The sequence below is a fragment of the Cebus imitator genome, unplaced genomic scaffold (genome assembly GCF_001604975.1).
Source record: "Cebus imitator isolate Cc_AM_T3 unplaced genomic scaffold, Cebus_imitator-1.0 Scaffold116, whole genome shotgun sequence".
Lineage (NCBI taxonomy): Eukaryota > Metazoa > Chordata > Mammalia > Primates > Cebidae > Cebus > Cebus imitator.
This window is the reverse complement of record NW_016107431.1, coordinates 5,074,613-5,092,571: the sequence shown is the minus strand read 5'-3', so window position 1 is coordinate 5,092,571 and position 17,959 is coordinate 5,074,613.

The window sequence follows — 17,959 nt, the reverse complement described above, 5'->3', positions numbered from 1 at the left end:
ATCGTGTGTCCATGTGATCACATCATTCAGCTCCCATTCACAAGAGAGAACTTGCGGTATTTGGTTTTCTGTTCCTGCAGTTAATGTGCTGAGAAAAAATAGCTTCCAGCTTAATCCACGTCCTTGCAAAGGACATGATCTTCATTTTTATGGCCGCATTGTATTCCATGATGTATATGTACCATATTTTTTTTTATCCAGTCTATCATCTATGGACATTAAGGTTAATTCCATGTCTTTGCTATTGTGAATAGAGCTGCAATGAACATATGTGTGCATCTATCTTTATTATAGAATGATTTAAATTTCATTGGGCATATACCTAGTAATGGGATTGATGGGTGAAATAGTATTTCTGCCTCTAGGTCTTTAAGTAATCGCCATGCTGTCTTCCACAATGCTTGAACTGCTTTGCACTCCCATGGAACACTGTAAAAGTGTTCCCTTTTCTCCACAACCTCACCAGAATCTGTTGTTTTTTGACTTTTTAAAAGGCTTTTTTCATAAGTTATTGGGGTACAGGTGGTATTTGGTTATATAAGTTGTTAAAATGATGATCTGTGAGATTTTGGTGCACCCATCACCCAAGCAGTATACACTGCACCTTATTTGTAGTCTTCTATTTCTTGCCTCCTCATACTCTTCCCCCCAAGTCCCCAAAGTCCACTGTATTATTCTTATCCCTCTGTGTCCTCATAGCGTAGCTCCCACATATCAGTGAGAACATACAGTGTTTGGTTTTTCATTCCTGAATTACTTCACTTAGAATAATAGTCTCCAATATCATCCAGATCACTGCAAATACTGTTAATTCATTTCTTTTTATGGTTGGAGATTATTACATCAGATAGGTAGATGACAGACAGATAGATAGATAGATAGATAGATAGATAGATAGATAGATAGATGATATAGATATCACAGTTTCTTTATCCACCTGCTGATTGATGGGCATTTGATTTGGTTTCACGATTTTGCATTTGTGAGTTGTGCTGCTATAAACATGCATGTGCAAGTATCTGATTTGTAAAATGACTTCTTTTCCTGTGGGTAGATACCAGTAGTGGGATTGCTAGATCAAATGGTAATTCCACTTTTAGTTCTTTAAGGAATCTATACACTGTCTTCTATAGTGGCCGTACTAGTTAACATTCCCACCAGCAGTGTAGAAGTGTCCCCTTTTCAATGCATTCATGCCAGCATCTACTGTTTTTTTATTTTTTTGATTATGGCTATTCTTGCAGACGTGAGGTGGTATTGCATTATGGTTTTGATTTGCATTTCCCTGATCCTTAGTGATGTTGAGCAGTTTTTCATGTTTGTTGTCCATTTGTATATGTACTTTTGAGAATTGTCTATTCATGCCCTTAGCCCAGTTTTTGAGGGGATTTTTTTTCTTACTGATTTGTTTGCATTAGTTGTAGATTCTGGATATTAGCCCTTTGTCAGATGTATAGACTCTGAAGATTTTCTCCCTCTCTGGGTTGTCTGTTTATTCTGCTGACTGTTGCTTTTGCTGTTCAAAAGCCCTTTAATTTAATTAGGTCCCAGCTCTTTGTCTTTGTTTTTGTTGCATCTACTTTTGGGTTCTTGGTCATTAAATCCTTGCCCAAGCCAATATATAGAAGGAAGAAACCCACAAACTGTTCAATGCTATCCACCGTAACCCAGGGAAAGGAAGAAAACACCACAGCCTGTCTTGAGTGGTTATGGGACGCCTTAAAAAAATAGGCTCCCCTGTCACCAGACTCCATCGACAGTCAGCTAATACTAAAAGACAAATTTATTACACAATCAGCAGCGCACATTAGAAGAAAGTCCCAACCTAAAGAGGTACCAGTCTTACACTGGTGAAGTCACCAGAAAGGAGATGAAAAGGAAGCAGAGGGCAATTGCCGAGCTAAACTGGAGGCATAAAAAGGCAGCTTAACAATATTTTATAAGTGGTTTTCCCTTAATAAGGGAAAACCCTGTCCAGGGTCTAGATCTCAATATTCATCAGAAGAGGTAGAATGGGCAATCTCCCAGGGACATAATCTTCTTCCTTCAGGATGGCTAGCTACTGAGGAAGGAAAACTATTCCTCCCTGCTGCCAGCTGGTGGAAAATACTTAAAACCCTGTATCAAACATTCCATATGGGTATAGAAAATACATATCAATGGCCAAATCTATATTTACAGAAAAATATCTCTTCAAAACAATCCAACAAATAGTCAAAGGATGTGAAATATGCCAGAAAAACAATCCTCTGGCACATTGCAAAGTTCCTCCTGGGGAACAGCAAACTGGTTATTACCCAGGTGAGGACTGGGAAATGGACTTTACCCATATGTCTAGGTCCCAGGGATATCAATATCTGTTAGTATGTATAGATACCTATACAAAGTGGGTCGTGGCTTTCTCCTGTAGGACAGGAAAAGCCCAAGAGGTAATAAAAGTCCTGATTAATGAAATAATCCCTAGATTCAGACTCCCTCAGTGTCTTCAAGGTGATAACAGCCCTGTCTTCAGAGCTGCAGTAACCCAAGGAATTTCCAAAGCATTAGGAATACAATATCATCTCCACTATGCTTGGAGGCCTTAGTTCTCAGGAAAAGTGGAAAAAATGAATGAAATTCTTAAGAAGCACTTAAAGAAACTAGTACAGGAAATACATCTCCCAAGGCCCACTCTGTTACGAGCAGCACTCTTAAGGGCTCAAAACTGTCCTCAGAAAATAAGACTCAGTCCCTATGAGATGCTTTATGAACAACCCTTTCTTATCAATGATCTCATATTAAAAAAAGAAACAACAGATCCAATAAAAGATAAAACCTCCTTGGCTTAAGCACTTAAGATCTTACCTGAAGGACACCCTAGGGAAAGGGGAAAGAGTTATTCTGCCTTGGAGATTTAGTACCTGTCAAATCTCTCCCCTCTGACCCTCCTTAGGTCCATCTTGGGAAGGATCATTTTCGGTCATTCTGTCTACCCCAATGGCAGTTAAGGTGGTGGGAACTGACTCATGGATCCATCACACTCAGCTGAAACCTTGGACTCCTTCTCAAGAAGACCAGGGGTTCTCTTCTCTACCATCTGAGGTTCCAGAAAACTGCCCTTCATATACCTGCAAGCCATTAGAGGATTTGTGGTTGCTCTTCCAATGAGATCCTCATGAAAGTAAATAACTCATGAGTCTAGCTTACATTCTGGCCATTGACAGGAATATCACTATTAACTTTGCTATTTGCAACCAAACTCTGTGGTCATCCCTAAGTCTTGGCCCACATGCCATAGACTCTCCATACCTGGCTTTCTGCCTAATTATACCTCTAATAGCTCTCCTCCTCTCCCTCTGATATTATCACTCTCTTACTCTGACTTCTCTTGTGGTCCTCATTATCTGCTTTGCTGCCTGTCCCTTGCTTCACTCCCATCCCACCTGCAAATACACTCAAAGGGGTTACAACTGGAACAGTATTGGACAGGGAACAAGTCCACTCTCTGTTTGGTCTTGGGGATTAGGCCCACATGCTTCCTTTATATCCTATACTTATATACACAAAAATTACTATACATCTGCTTCCTTGTGCACATACAACTCACACACATATTGGACAGGAACAATAACCGGGCCTAATTTCCAGCTGCCAAGGAAACCACTGCCCTCTGGACATATTTTACCCATGTTGGAACTTCAGATGGGGGCAGAATTCAAGATCGGGCACAGGAATGGCACCTCAAGGAAGTAATTTCTAGCCTAGGCAAACCACAAAGTACCCCAGTTTCTACAAAGGGCTGGACCTTTCCAAACTACACAAGACCCTTCGCACACACTCCCATCTGCTCAACTTATTTACCACCACCCACACAGGAATGCATGAGGCCTCCTCTGACAACCCAACTGACTGTTGGATGTGCTTCCCACTACGCTTCAAACCATATATCCTGGTTCCAGTTCCATACTTATGGAACACAACTAACCCACCCTGAAATCATACAGGGGTTATAGGTCCCTTTGTCACCAATCTACAAATCCCATCTGCCTCCAACTTCACTTGCATGAACTTTACTAACAACTCCAATGCTTCTCTATGCTGAAACATGGTTACGTTATCCCCAGGCCTCAATTGCCCAAAACCAGGCTTGTTCTTTGTTTGTGGCTCCTCAGCCTACAGCTGTCTAAACAATACCCCAGAAGAAAGATGCCTCCTCTACTTCCTAGTGCCCCCTGCCATGACCATCTACACCGATTCTCAATTGCAGAGTCTTCATTGCCCAGGGCACACCATACTCAAACCCCAATTCTTCCATTCATAGTGGGGGCTGGAATAACAGGTCGACTTAGTACTGGTATTGGAGTAATTACTGCCTCCACTCAGTTTTACTATAAGTATCCCAAGAATTAAATACTGACATGGAAAAGCTTGCTGATTCTCTCGTAATTCTACAAAAGCAGCTTAACTCTTTAGAATCGAAGGGCCCTGAATCTGTTAATGGCAGAGAGAGGAGGAACTTGTCTCTTTTTAGGAGAACAATGTTGTTACTTTGTAAACCAGTCAGGTTTTGTCCTAAACAAAGCTAAAGAACTCAGGGACTGAAGAGAATGCAGGGCTACGGACCTCCAAGAAATAGAATCATGGAGCTTGCTTAACAAATGGCTACCCTGGCTCTCCCCTCTTCTAGGTCCCTTAATAACCATCCTATTATTGATTGCCTTTGGGCCTTGGATCTTTAACTTTCTTGCCAAATACATTTCTTCCAGAATTGAGGCCATGAAGCTACAAATAGCCCTGCAAATGGAACCCCAAATGTCCTTGGCTCATTTATATCATGAACCACTGAATCGACCTGCAACCCCCTAAGACTTCCCTCTGGAGGAAACCTCAACTGCAGGGCCCCTTCTGTGCCCCAGTTCAGCAGGCAGTAGTTAGAGCGGTTGTTGCCCATGTCCCAACAGCAGTTGGACTTTCCTGTTTAGAGCGGGGACTGAGGGACTGTGTTAGAGGAACTTCCAGGGTCGGCTAGAGGCTTTGTTCTCAGTACTGGGATTTTCCCACCTATGGCCAGCTAGGGGCTTTGTTCCCAGTGCTAAGATTTTTCTGCCTCTGCCAGCTGTGGGCTTTGCTCCCAGTGCAGGAATTTTCCCACCTCTGGCTCCTGGGGACTTTGTTCCCAGAAATCTTCCTGCCTCTGTCCCCTGAAGGCAGACGCTCCATGACTCAGTATTTTGAAACAGTAACCAATCTATTAAAGGATTCAAAGGTCAATTAATCCAGAGAAAGATTAAAAAAAAAAAAAAAAAAAAAACCCTCTCATTGGAAGAGAACAAGAAAGAGGAGGGAATAACTCAGGGGTATAAGCCCCAGCCACCCCAGCCGCCCCAGCCTGCAGCATCACCCCCTTGCTGTCCCCTTCAGCGACGTGGAAGCTGTCCTTTCGCTCTGTCTAATAAACCACACTACCGCACACTTTTTGGGTCCATGAGTTTTATTTGAGCTGTAACACTCACTGTGACACCAAAGCCCCTTTCCCCAATTATCAGGGTTGGGGTGGGAGACGCCACAAACATAAGTTCCAGAAAATCTGGTTGCATCTAATCCAGTTATATCCTGAATGGTATTGCCTTGGTTGTCTTCCTGGGTTTTTATATCTGGGTTTTACATTTAACTCTTCAGTCCATCTTAAGTTTATTTCTTATATATAGTATAAGGAAGGAATCCAGTTTCAATTTTCTGCATATGACCAACCAGTTATCCCAGCACCATTAATTAAATAAAGAATTCTTTCCCCATTGCTTGTTTTTGTCAGTTTTTTTCAAGATCAGATGGTTGTAAGTGTGTGGTCTTATTTATGGGTTCTCTCTTCTGGTCCATTGATCTGTGTTTGTTCTTCTAGCAGCACCATGTTGTTTTGCTTACTGTAGCCTTATAACATAGTTTGTAGTCAGGTAGCATGATGTCTCCAGCTTTGTTTTGTTTCCTTAGGATTGTTTTAGCTATTTGGATTCTTTTTTGATTCCATATGAATTTTAAAATAGTATTTTAAAATAGTATTTTGTAATTCTGTGAAGAATGTCAATGGTAGTTCAATGAGAATAACATTGAATCTATAAATCGCTTTGGGCATTATGGACATTTTCATGATATTGATTTTTTTCCATCATGTCCCTTACTATGGACTATTTTTCCATCTGTTTGTGCCCTCTCTATTTCCTTGAGCAAGTGGGTTGTAGCTCTCCTTGAAGAGGTTCTTAACTTTTCTTATTGCTTTATTCCCAGGTATCTTATTCTTTTTGTAACAATTGTGAAGGGAAATTCATTCGTGATTTTGGTCTCTGCTGGTATGTTGTTGGTGAATAGGAATGCTTGTGATTTATGTAGCTCAATTTTGTATACGGAGACTGCTGAAGTTGCTTACCAGCTTAAGAAGGTGTTGAGCAGAGGCAATGAGGTTTTCTAAATATAGGATCATGTCATCTGCAAATAAAAGTAGTTTGACCTCCTCTCTTCCTTCCTATCTGAATACACTTTATTTCTTTCTTTTGTCTCATTGCTCTGGCCAGAGATCCAATACTATGTTGAATAGGAGTAGTGAGAGAGGGCATCCTTGTCTTGTGTTTATTTTCAAGGAGAATACTTCCAGCTTTTTCCCATTTAGTATGATACTGGCTGTGGGTTTGTCATATATGGCTCCTATTGTTTTCAGATATGTTCCTTCACTACTTAGTTTGTTGAGAATTTTTAAAGAATGTTAAATTTTATTGAAGACTTTTTCTGCATCTATTGAGATAATCATGTGGTTTCTGTCTTTAGTTCAGTTTATGTGATGTATCACTTTAATTGATTTGTGTATGTTGAACCAACCTTGCATCCCAGGGATGAAGCCTACTTGATCATAGAGAATAAGCTTTTTGATGTGCTACTGAATTCAGTTTGCCAGTATTTTGTTAGTGATTTTTGCATCAATGTTCATAAAAGATATCGGCTTGTAGTTTTCTTTATTTGTTGTATCTTTGCCAGGTTTTGGTATCAGGAGGATGCTGGCCTCATAGAATGAACTAGAATGGATCCCTTCTTCAATTTTTGGAGTAGTTTCAGAAGGAATTGTACTAGCTCTTCTTTTTACCTCTGGAAGAATCAGCTGTGAATCTGTCTGGTCCTAGCCTTTTTTTTTTTCTTTTTTTAAAATTTAGTAGGCCATTTATTACTTCTTCAATTTTGAAACTCATTGTTGGTCTATTCAGGGATTCAATTTCTTCCTGGTATATGTGTCCAGGAATTCATTTATTTATTCTAGATTTTCTACTTTATACATATAGAGGTGTTTATAGTATTCTCTGCTAGTTGTTTGTATTCCTGGGAGTCAGCGGTGATATCTTCCTTATCATTTCTATTGTGTTTATTTGAATCTTCTCTCTTTTCTCCTTTATTAGTCTACCTAGCAGTCCAGAAAAATTAAGATTGAAAAAGTGTCCCTCCCTTACTGGCCAGATGGTTTTAATTTGCAGCACCAGCCTGGATTATCTGTCACTAAAATAGGTGGAGCTTCTCCTGCATTTCCAAAGCTGCACATCACCACCAAATTATTAATTGATTTTGTATTTCTAAAGATCCGTGTGGTCAATAAATCTAAGATATCCAAATGCCAATCCTACATCAATAAAATTTAGAAAACAGAAGAAAACACCAAGTTGTTATGACAGTTTAAAATCAAGGTACTGATTTTCTCTACCTTACTCCTCAATCAAAAGTAGTGTTCCCAGAACTATAACATATAAATCTATACTGATTTGCTAACCGTAAACCATGGCAAATAATTAACATTATAGATATGAGGAGTATATGGAAAAGGAAAATAAAGTTATAGAAAGAAACAGTATGTTTCTTAATTGTATTCTCTAGTTTGTATTACTTGATGCTGGTAATTCACAACCCACAACTTGTTATCTTGAGTTTTAATCAGTTATGACAATATGCTTCTCATTTGCTGGAGGAAAAAACTTTCATTTATAAAATGATTTTCTCTACCAGAAATTGTAATCTATAACACCTCTGTTTTTTTGCATATTGAGATATTTGCACTACAGGCCTCTAGATTTTCCCATGTAGATTCCATTTTATCCCCTGCCCAATCTTAGCAATCTGAGTGTGGCTTTTTCTGTAAAGAAACTGAGCATAGGCCCAGTGTCAGATATTCACTCTGTATAACCTGAAACAAATTATAAAAACTTTATTAACTCCAGTTCACTCATCTATTAAGAGGTCTTAATAGTAGCACTCTCTCTCACATGGCAATGTTAAGGATTTAATGTGATAATATAAGTAACATGCCTTGTGCAGTGCCTGACACATAATAGTTACAAGGCATGTTTTTAGTAGGTCACTGTCCAAACAAATATCCTGATCTTGAGGGTCTTCTGCTCTTCTCTCTTATGCTTCTTCATCTTTATCAGAAGGTAATGGGGCAATAGGGCAAGAGGATAAGAAAGATAATAAAATATGAAAAAGAGATTAGATGAATTTAGGAATTACATAGACATCAGATGCATAGCACCATAAAAGGTCATCAAGAGCTGTGCCATTATATATAGCTATATTCATTATGCAATGATTTCCTTTTATGGAATGGTCCACAAATTCACATCAGTGCCCCAAGGTCTGTCATTTGATTACACGTTGTCCCAATAAATTTTGTACTTCTCTATGCTTTGTTTACCCTAATAAGATTGGAAGCTGTTTGGAAATAGGATCTTAATACCTTGATTTATTTTTAATTTGTACCCTCAATATGTAATATAGTACAGGACAGTTGATCTTCATTTTCTTGTTGGTTAACTAATGGAGAAATTAGACATGATTATGTTGTGCCTCTATGAAATTATAAGTAAAATTTTGTGGAGAGAGAGAAGATACAGAAAAATACAAGAAATGGTGAATTCAGTGAAGCATGCATAATTATGGATTTAGAGTAATGCTGACATTTTAACCCTCTTTATTCACACTTTTAACCCAACTTGGAGTTGTTCTTCAGATATTGTTATAATATCATAATTTTATCTAAATTAAAACATCAAGAAATGATTGGGCATAGGATTTTTATGAATATTCTAAGTCAAAATGGTAAGTGTATTTTCAATGTCTTGACAACAGTCAAGACAAACCCTGAAATCCATAGTCAATTAAGGCAATATTTATGGAATTGTATCTACTAGATCACAGTGTGCTCACTTCTTGGTGATGAAAATACATTGTAATGTTTAACAATTCTGTCTTCTTTTGCTTGTGACTCTATGAGTGAGACTACATAGGACATTTACTTTTTATTATATGAAGCTCTTGTATTTGCCTATTGTCTATCATTATTCACAAAGAACAGAAAAATTTGTGTTTGTATAGTATAGCTGGAGTCCAATACTTCAGTTTTGTTTCAGTTAAATAAACAGCTCCATTTATAAAGATTCTTTGGTTCACCTTCAGTGACTTCTCCTCCCTTTTCAGAATGTCACAGTCACACTATTTCCACATGTTCCCAGGCAAAGAAAACAAAGTTCAACTTCCATGCCAGAGGGTCACTGGTTTGGGGAAAAGTCAACACATGTTAGGTGAACTCTGCCCACTCACTCAGCCCTGGAGCACTGAATGAACCACACTTGGTCTCTTTTCAGAAAGCAGTGGAGGAGGTAGAGAGGGAATCAGATTTATAAATGTCCAACTGTCTTGTAGTTGTACCTTCATATTCTAATAATCATGCATAAATATTAATGAGAGAAAGGAGATGATTATAAAAAAAATTTATAAATAAGAAGCACTCAATTAAAATCTTGTGACTGCAAGAGAAATTAAACATGGGGTCTTGGGGCTAGATGCATTTTTCCTGCCATTGTTACTTAACCTGTTTTATTAAAATAGTGTTTTATTTCATAGCTAATAAATTATAGTTATATCTTTAACTAATATAGAACATTTTTATTAAGCATTATTATAAAATGATAATATATAACAATTATGGTGATATGTGATCTTTGCTAAGTACTGTCTATCTACCAATGATTGTGCTAAGGACTTTATAGTACTTTCAAAATGATTTTACATATAAAATATGTAGTACAACTGAATATAATGAAAAAAATGGATGGAAAATATTGTGAACAGAGTAGGTGGAGAGGTCTTTAGGTAATTATACATGGAGAAAGGACGCATCAAAACTGACTTTTTTTGGCCATCACAATGAAGAAAACCAACATGAACCCCCTAGTAAAGTAAATGTATGCTCCTCTTTGTCAAGGACCTGGAGAAGTCTGGCAGGGTGTGTGGTTCCACTAGATAGTAACTCCTAACTCCCAGGAAGGTGAGGGTAGGAGCAGGCTTTGTGATCACAGCTCATGTAATATACAGAAGGATGAAGATTCATCATAAGAGATAAATAGTTTTCAAACCACAGGTAGAGCTGAGATGGTTTTAAGATGGGGATAAATCTTAAATAGCATTATAAACAAGGGCAAGGAGTCCCAGTATTGTCTCTAGCACTATGGGCTTTAGTGAGAGTGTCTCTGGTCCTATTATACACAAAAGAGCTGAAACAGGGGAAGGAGGGAGAACTGTCACCTACTTTACCATGCTGGCAACCCTCAGCCACATTATCACCAGGCCAAAATAACAAAGAGGAAATGGAGGTTTTGCCTGAACCCCTCCTTAAATAAATAGAAATAAGACAAGGGATATGCTATAGCTATGGGACCCTGTCTTAAGCAAGTAGCATTAGAAGGGGAGCTTTTAGCCTGCTCGGTGATGCAAGATCAACAAGGCAATCAGGTATATGTTTATAACGAGATAACAATAGGTATTAGAGGCCAAAGACACACAGCCAAGTGGGCAGTGGGCAGTGGGTGGAGGGAAGGGCTTGTAGGTGGGAAAACTCGTGCCACCCAGGCTGGCAGCATCCACTCGTGGTGGGAGGAGCTAGTGGTGCAGACAAAGAGCAGTGCCTGGGTGAGTGCAGAGCAGCCACCATCCCAGGGCTCACACTGCTGCCCTCCGGCTCCAAGGGTAGCCCACAGTAAAATTTCATGTGTTCCTTGTATATGAGCAACATCCCAAATTATAATTCTCTGCTAAAATTTAAGTTATATTTAAATACTAATTATGGCCACTGTTAGTCCTCCTCTATTTCTAATGTAGCCCTCTTAAAACCCTCTTTAGGTAGAACAATAGCCTCTGAAGGGAGAGAAATTACAAAGAGCACATTAATTAACTGAAGAATAATTAAAAGTCAGTCATATAGAACCATTTAACCAGCCATATAGAACCATCTAACCTTGAAATTCTCCCATTTTTGTCATTCCCAAAAAGTCTGGCAAATGGAGGCTTTTGCACGACTTATGTGCTATTAATGCTAATCTACAGCCTATGAGCCCCTTCAACAGGGCCTCCCTTTCCCCTTAGCAGTTCCTCAAGATTGGCCTGTAATTGTTATTGACTTAAAGGACAGATGGCCCCAGGATTCCACTTTCTAGAATGGGTTTTTTGCTCACATACCAGAACTAAAACACTATCTCCCTATATTCAGGTAATCAGTGTAAAGTCATGTATTTGGATTGCAGACAGTGCAATCAGTTGCTAGCATATGATCCTGATATCATCAGGATTCCTTTAAGTAAAAGCAATTCAAAGCAGTTTTGCCCCTGTTGTTAGATCTACAAATAGCAGTCTCGGATTACACAGGTCGAATAAAGAATGTCCTTACTGCTGATAAACTCCTTCTGTTCTATCTTGTACTTCTGTCATCTTACCCACAAAAAATATTTCATTCTCCCATACCTAAGCATTAACATGGTTTACCGATGGTTCAGGTAAACATGAAAAAGCGGCAGTGTGGTGGAGACAATTTCTCTTACAGTCTGGGTTTACTAGCATTCAGAGAGCTGAGATGGAGGCCCTGATATTGGCCTTGGATTTTTTTTTCCACTCAGCCCATTAACATTGTTAGTGACTCTGCATAATCTGTTTATTTATTGCAGAACCTTGGAACAGCCCTCAAAGTCTGTGCTTTAGCCCACCCTGTGTGCACGTTTCCTTTGACTTCAGCAATTTCTAGATTAATGCACACATCCGATTTTTATCACACATATTCGAGCCCACAGCTCACTGCCTGACCCATTGGCTTATGGCAATGAGCAAGCAGAACTACAAGTTATGACATCACTACTTCACCAAGCCACCCAACTACATCAATTTTTCCATCAAAATTGGAGAAATTTATGTAAACAATTTCAGCTTACCAGAGACTAGCTAAACAAATTATCCTTCAGTGCCCAGATTGCCAGCTCATATGCACATCTCCTCCTTCAACAGGTATTAACCTTGGAGGACTAGAACCTAATCAATTATGGTAGATATTACACACATCCTGGAATTTGGAAAAGTAAGATTGTACATGTATCCATTGATACCAACACTCATCTAATTAGTGCACATGTTCTTCCTGGAGAGCCCACTCGATATGTCATTAAACATCTTCTTTCAACTTTTGTATTTATGGGGTGAGCCACAAAAATTAAAACTGATAATGGTCCAGCTTATGCCAGCTAACAATTTCAACACTTTTGTCACACATGAAAAAAATCCGACATTCCACAGGTGTCCCATATAACCCCCAGGAACAGGCCATAATAGAATGTGTCTACTCCACCCTAAAAATATGCTCAAAAAACAAAAAAGAAGGGGTATGGATAAGGACCCTGCAACACTACTAGCACAAGCCTTATTTACCCTTAATTTTTAAAATTTAGATGACAAATTTCAATCAACTATAGAAAAGCACATTGTCAAAATCTCTCAAGACATAAAACCCCACTTTTATGGAAGGATGTAAACAGTAATGCATGGTGTGGGTCAAATGATTTGCTAACATGGGGAAGAGGATATGCTTGTGTTCACACCCCCTTGGGTCCTTGGACTCCAGTACAATGCATCAATCCTTACCATAGAATGGCTAGGACCCAACTCGGTACCAGAAATGAAGAAGCTGATCCTATAGCACTCAGTGGTCACAGGCAGTCTCCCTTCTAAGCACTAACCAGGACTGACCCTGCTTAGCTTCTGAGATCAAACAGAAACAGAAAGATTGGAGAGAGAAATGGAGGGAAAGAATGATTAAGAGAGAGACTGGAAGACACAGAGATCAGAGAGAGACACAAAAAGTAAGACAAAGTAGAGAGATAAAGTAGGAAGAAGAGAATGAAATACTAAGAATACTAATGAAATACTAATAAATACTAAGAATGCACTTTAAGTAAGGAAGGTTATAAGACAAAGTTAAGGCATGTCAAAAATTGTCTGTGAAAGTCATGAAAAATGTTATAAAAATGAATTTATGCAAGAAATGTTGTATAATTTTTGTTTTGAAATTCTAAACAAGTTTCAAAATGGTAATTGTAAAAGAAATTATGTGTGTAAACATATTGGCTAAATTTAAAGAGGTATCATCCAGTTTTTCTGTAAACTAGATATTAATATAAAACACAACAGGTTTTTCTTAAAGCACTAACCTGCTCTTTAACAAAGATTATAAAAAGTCTCTTAGCACAGGCACCACGTCTGGAATTTTCAGTACTCTAGTACCATCCTGGAGACTATGTCCTCATCAAAGGTTGGAAAGAAAAAAACTTGAGCTAGCCTAGGAAAGACCCTACAGGGCCCTCAGCCCTGGACGATGTGGCTTCCACAGACAACACAAACCCCGGACATTACTTGGGAGCTGCTGAAGAAGACAACTCAGGAGGCTGAACCAATTCTGCTCTGGGCAGAGACACCATTCACGCCAGATAATTTGTTCCTTGCTATGCTCTCTGTTGTATCTTGCAATTCATGTAAGGTATTGATCGTTTGTATGATCTTACTTTTTCTGCAACCTGTACCTTCTACACTTTATAGAGCCCATCTTCTAATCCACCTTTTTTCCACCTGTTACTTAGGCAGACATTGACTTCTCTACCTCTAACAGTGTAAATACTTGGCTAGGAGAAATCAACATACCCCAGTAGTGTCCTTCAGTAATGGCATACAGTAAACTGAGGTGCCAAGTAACACCACAGGTCACTCTTTGGAAAAAAGTGTTGCTAATTATATTCATATTTGTCCTATGTTATTTGCTAATTCTATGATGCAAAGCTGGAACAAGAGCAATGACCACCTCGACTGACAGACCTGTTGCTGCACACATCTGTACTCTTCAATCAGTAAAGCCAAATGCAAAAAACAGAAAAAGGGAGATGTGGGAGCTCACTCAGGGTGTTGGGAAAAATTGTGGAGGAAACTTTATAAAGATAGTTACAGGAAATAGTCATAAACCTTCTTGCATAGCTTCAGTAAAGATTTGGCTGAAGGCAGCCTGATCCTCTTTACCTTGAGTTGACAGTAGAAAAGCAAATAACATAGGAATGTAGGAAACTTTATCTAAAAAACTTATTTACTCATGTGGTTTGAAAACTAACCTATGATCATTTGCAGGTAGGATGGCTGTCTCAGGGAGAGGGTGACCAGGTTAATTACCTAGTAGGGGTTTTGACTCAATGCCTTTGTCATTGAATGTGTGCTAAACAAATGCCAGGAGGGCCAGCAAGTCAGGGACCCCATGGCTGCTACAACTCTTTCATTCAGTGGCCTGGCTCCCTGGTCCATCCTTTCACTGAATATCAGTGTCTGAGTACATTATTTATACATCATACAATTGGGGTCTGTGGGATGGACCTCAGCAATTCTTATCAAAATTCCAGCAATATTTCGTATAGATATAGAAATGTTATTATAACATTTACATGGAAAGACAAAGGGTCTAAAAGAGCTAAAACAACTTTTAAATGGAAGAAAAAAATGGGAGAAATCAGTCTACAAAATTCCAAGTCTCAGAATCATGTCATCTGCCAACAGAGATTGTATGACTTTTTCTCTATTTGGATACCTTTACTTTCTTTCTTCTGCCTCATTGCTCTGGCCAGGATTTCCAGTACTATTTTGAATAGGAGTGGTAAAGGAGTGCATCCCTGTCTCATTCTAGTTTTCAAGGGGAATGTGTCAAGATTTTAGCCATTCAGTATGCTATTCAATGTGAGTTTTTCATAGACGGCGCTTACTATTTTGAAGTATGTTTCTTCATTCCCTAGTTTATTGAGTATTTTTAAAAGAAGTGATGTTTAATTTGATCCAAAGCCTTTTCTGCATCTATTGAGATAATCATATGGTTTTTATTTGTAGTTCTGTTTATGAGATGAATCATATTTATAGACTGGTGTATGTTGAACCAACATTGCATCCCAGGGATAAAAATTACATGATCATGGTGGAATAGCTTTGTGATATTCTGCTAGATTCAGTTTGCCAATATTTCATCAAGGATTTTTGCATCTATGATCATCATGGATATTGGCCTGAATTTTCTTTTTGTTGTTTTTGTGTCTCTGTTGGGTTTTGATTTAGGATGATGCTGACCTCATAGACTGGGTTAGGGAGGAGTCCTTAGTCCCTGCTCAAAAACTCCTTGATCTGATAAACAACCTCAGCAAAATTCCAGAATACACAATCAATGTACAAAAATTAGTAGTATTCCTATACACCAACAATATCCAAGCTGAGAACCAAATGAGAAATACAATCCTAGTCACAATTGCCACAAAAAAAATACCCAGGTATACAGCTAATTAGGGAAGTTAAAACTCACTACAGTGAGAATTACAAAACACTGCTTACAGAAATAAGAAATGACAAACAAATGGGAAAACATTCCATGATGATGGATAGAAAGAATCAATATTGTCAAAATGGACATATTGCTCAAAGTAATTTACAGATTCGATGCTATTTCTTTCAAACTGCCAAAGACATTCTCCACAGAATTAGAGAAAACTATTTTAAAATTCATATGGAACCAAAAAAGAACATGAATAGCCAAATCAATGCTAAGCAAAAGGAAAAAAGCTGGAGACATCATACTACCCAACCTCAAACTACACTACAAGGCTACAGCAACCGAAACAGCATGTTACTGTATGAAAAAAGACATACAGACCAATCAAACAGTATAGAGAGCCCAGAAATAATGCTTCACGCCAACAATTATCTGATCTTAGACAAAACTGACAAAAATAAACAATGGCTAAAGGACTCTATTCAATAAAAGGTGCTGGGATAACTAGCTAGCCAAATGCAGATGATTGAAACTGGACCCCTTCCTTATACCACATACGAAAACCAACTCAAGATGGATTGAAGAGTTAAACATAAAACTGTAGAAACTGTGGAAGGTAACCTAGGAAATGCGATTCTGTACATAACACCTGCAAAGATTTTATGATGAAGATACAAAAAGCAATTGCAATGAAAACAAAAATTGACAAATGGGACCTAGTAAAACTAAAGACATCTGAACAGCAAAAGGACTTATCAACAGAGTAATTAGACAGTATAAAAAATGGGAGAAAATATTCATAAACTATGCATCTGACAAATGTCTAATATCTAGAATCTGTATGGGACTTAAACAAATTTACAGGAAAAAAACACACAACCCCATCAAAAAGTGGGCAAAGGACATGAGCAGACACATTTCAAAAGAAGACGTACATGTGGCCAACAAGCATGTGAAAGGAGTACTCAACATAAGCTAATCATTAGAGAAATGCATTTCCAAACCACAATGAGATACTATCTCACACCAGTCAGAGTGGCTATTATCAAAAACTCAAAAAATAATATACAAGACCAGACCTGGGGTTCACGCCTGTAATCCCCGCACTTTGGGAAGCCAAGGCAGGTGGATCACAAGGTCAGGAGTTCAAGACCAGCCTGGCCAAGACGGTGAAACCCCATTTCTACTAAAAATACAAAAGTTAGCCAAGCATGGTGGCACATGCCTGTAGTCCCAGCTACTCAGAAGGCTGAGGCAGAGAATTGCCTGAACCCCAGAGGCAGAAGATGCAGTGAGCAAAGATAGCGCCATTGCACTCCAGCCTGGCCAACAGAGCAAGACACCATCTCAAAAAAACAAACAAACACACAAATAAACAAACAAAAATATGGATCAAGTTGCAAAGAAAAGGGACTGCTGATACAATGCTAATGGGAATGTAAATTAGCTTAGCCACTGTGGAAATTGGTATGGTAATTCCTCAAAGAAAATAGAATTATCATTCAACACAGCAAAGCCATTACTGGGTAAATACCCAAAGAAATAGAAATCATTCTACCATAAAGACACATGTATGCATATGGTCCTTGAAGCACTCTTCACAATGGCAGAGATATGGAATCATTCTAAATACCCACTAGTGGTAGACTGGATCAAGAAAATTTTACACCTATACATTATGGAATACTGCACAGCCATAAAAAAAGAACAAGATCATGTCCTCTGCAGCAACATGGATGGAGCTGTGGGTTATTATTCCAAGCAAATTAACACAGGAACAGAAAACCATACAACATGTTCTCACTTATAAGTGAAAGCTAAATAATGAGAATACATGGATACAAAGAAGGGGAAAAAGACACTGGGGCTTACTTGAGGGGAGAGAGGGAGGAGATCAATGATCAGAAAAAAATTTAAATTGTCACATGTGACAGGATTTTCTTATTTTTTTTGGCTCTATACTATTTCACTGTATGCATATACCACATTTTCTTTACACATTTGATATGGTTTGAATATGTGTTCCTGCACAAATCTCATGTTGAATTGTAACCCCAGTGTTGGAGCAGGGGCCTGGTGGGAGGTGATTATGGGGGTGGCTTTCACCCTTGCTGTTCTCCTGATAGTAAATGACTTATCATAAGATCTGGTTCCTTAAAAGTGTGTAGCACCTTTACCTTTGCTCTCTTCCTCCTGCTCCGGTCGTGTCAGATCTTACTTTTTCCACTTAGACTTCCATCATTATTGTAAGTTTCCTGGGACCTCCCAAGCCATGTGAGCCTCTTTTCTTTCTTT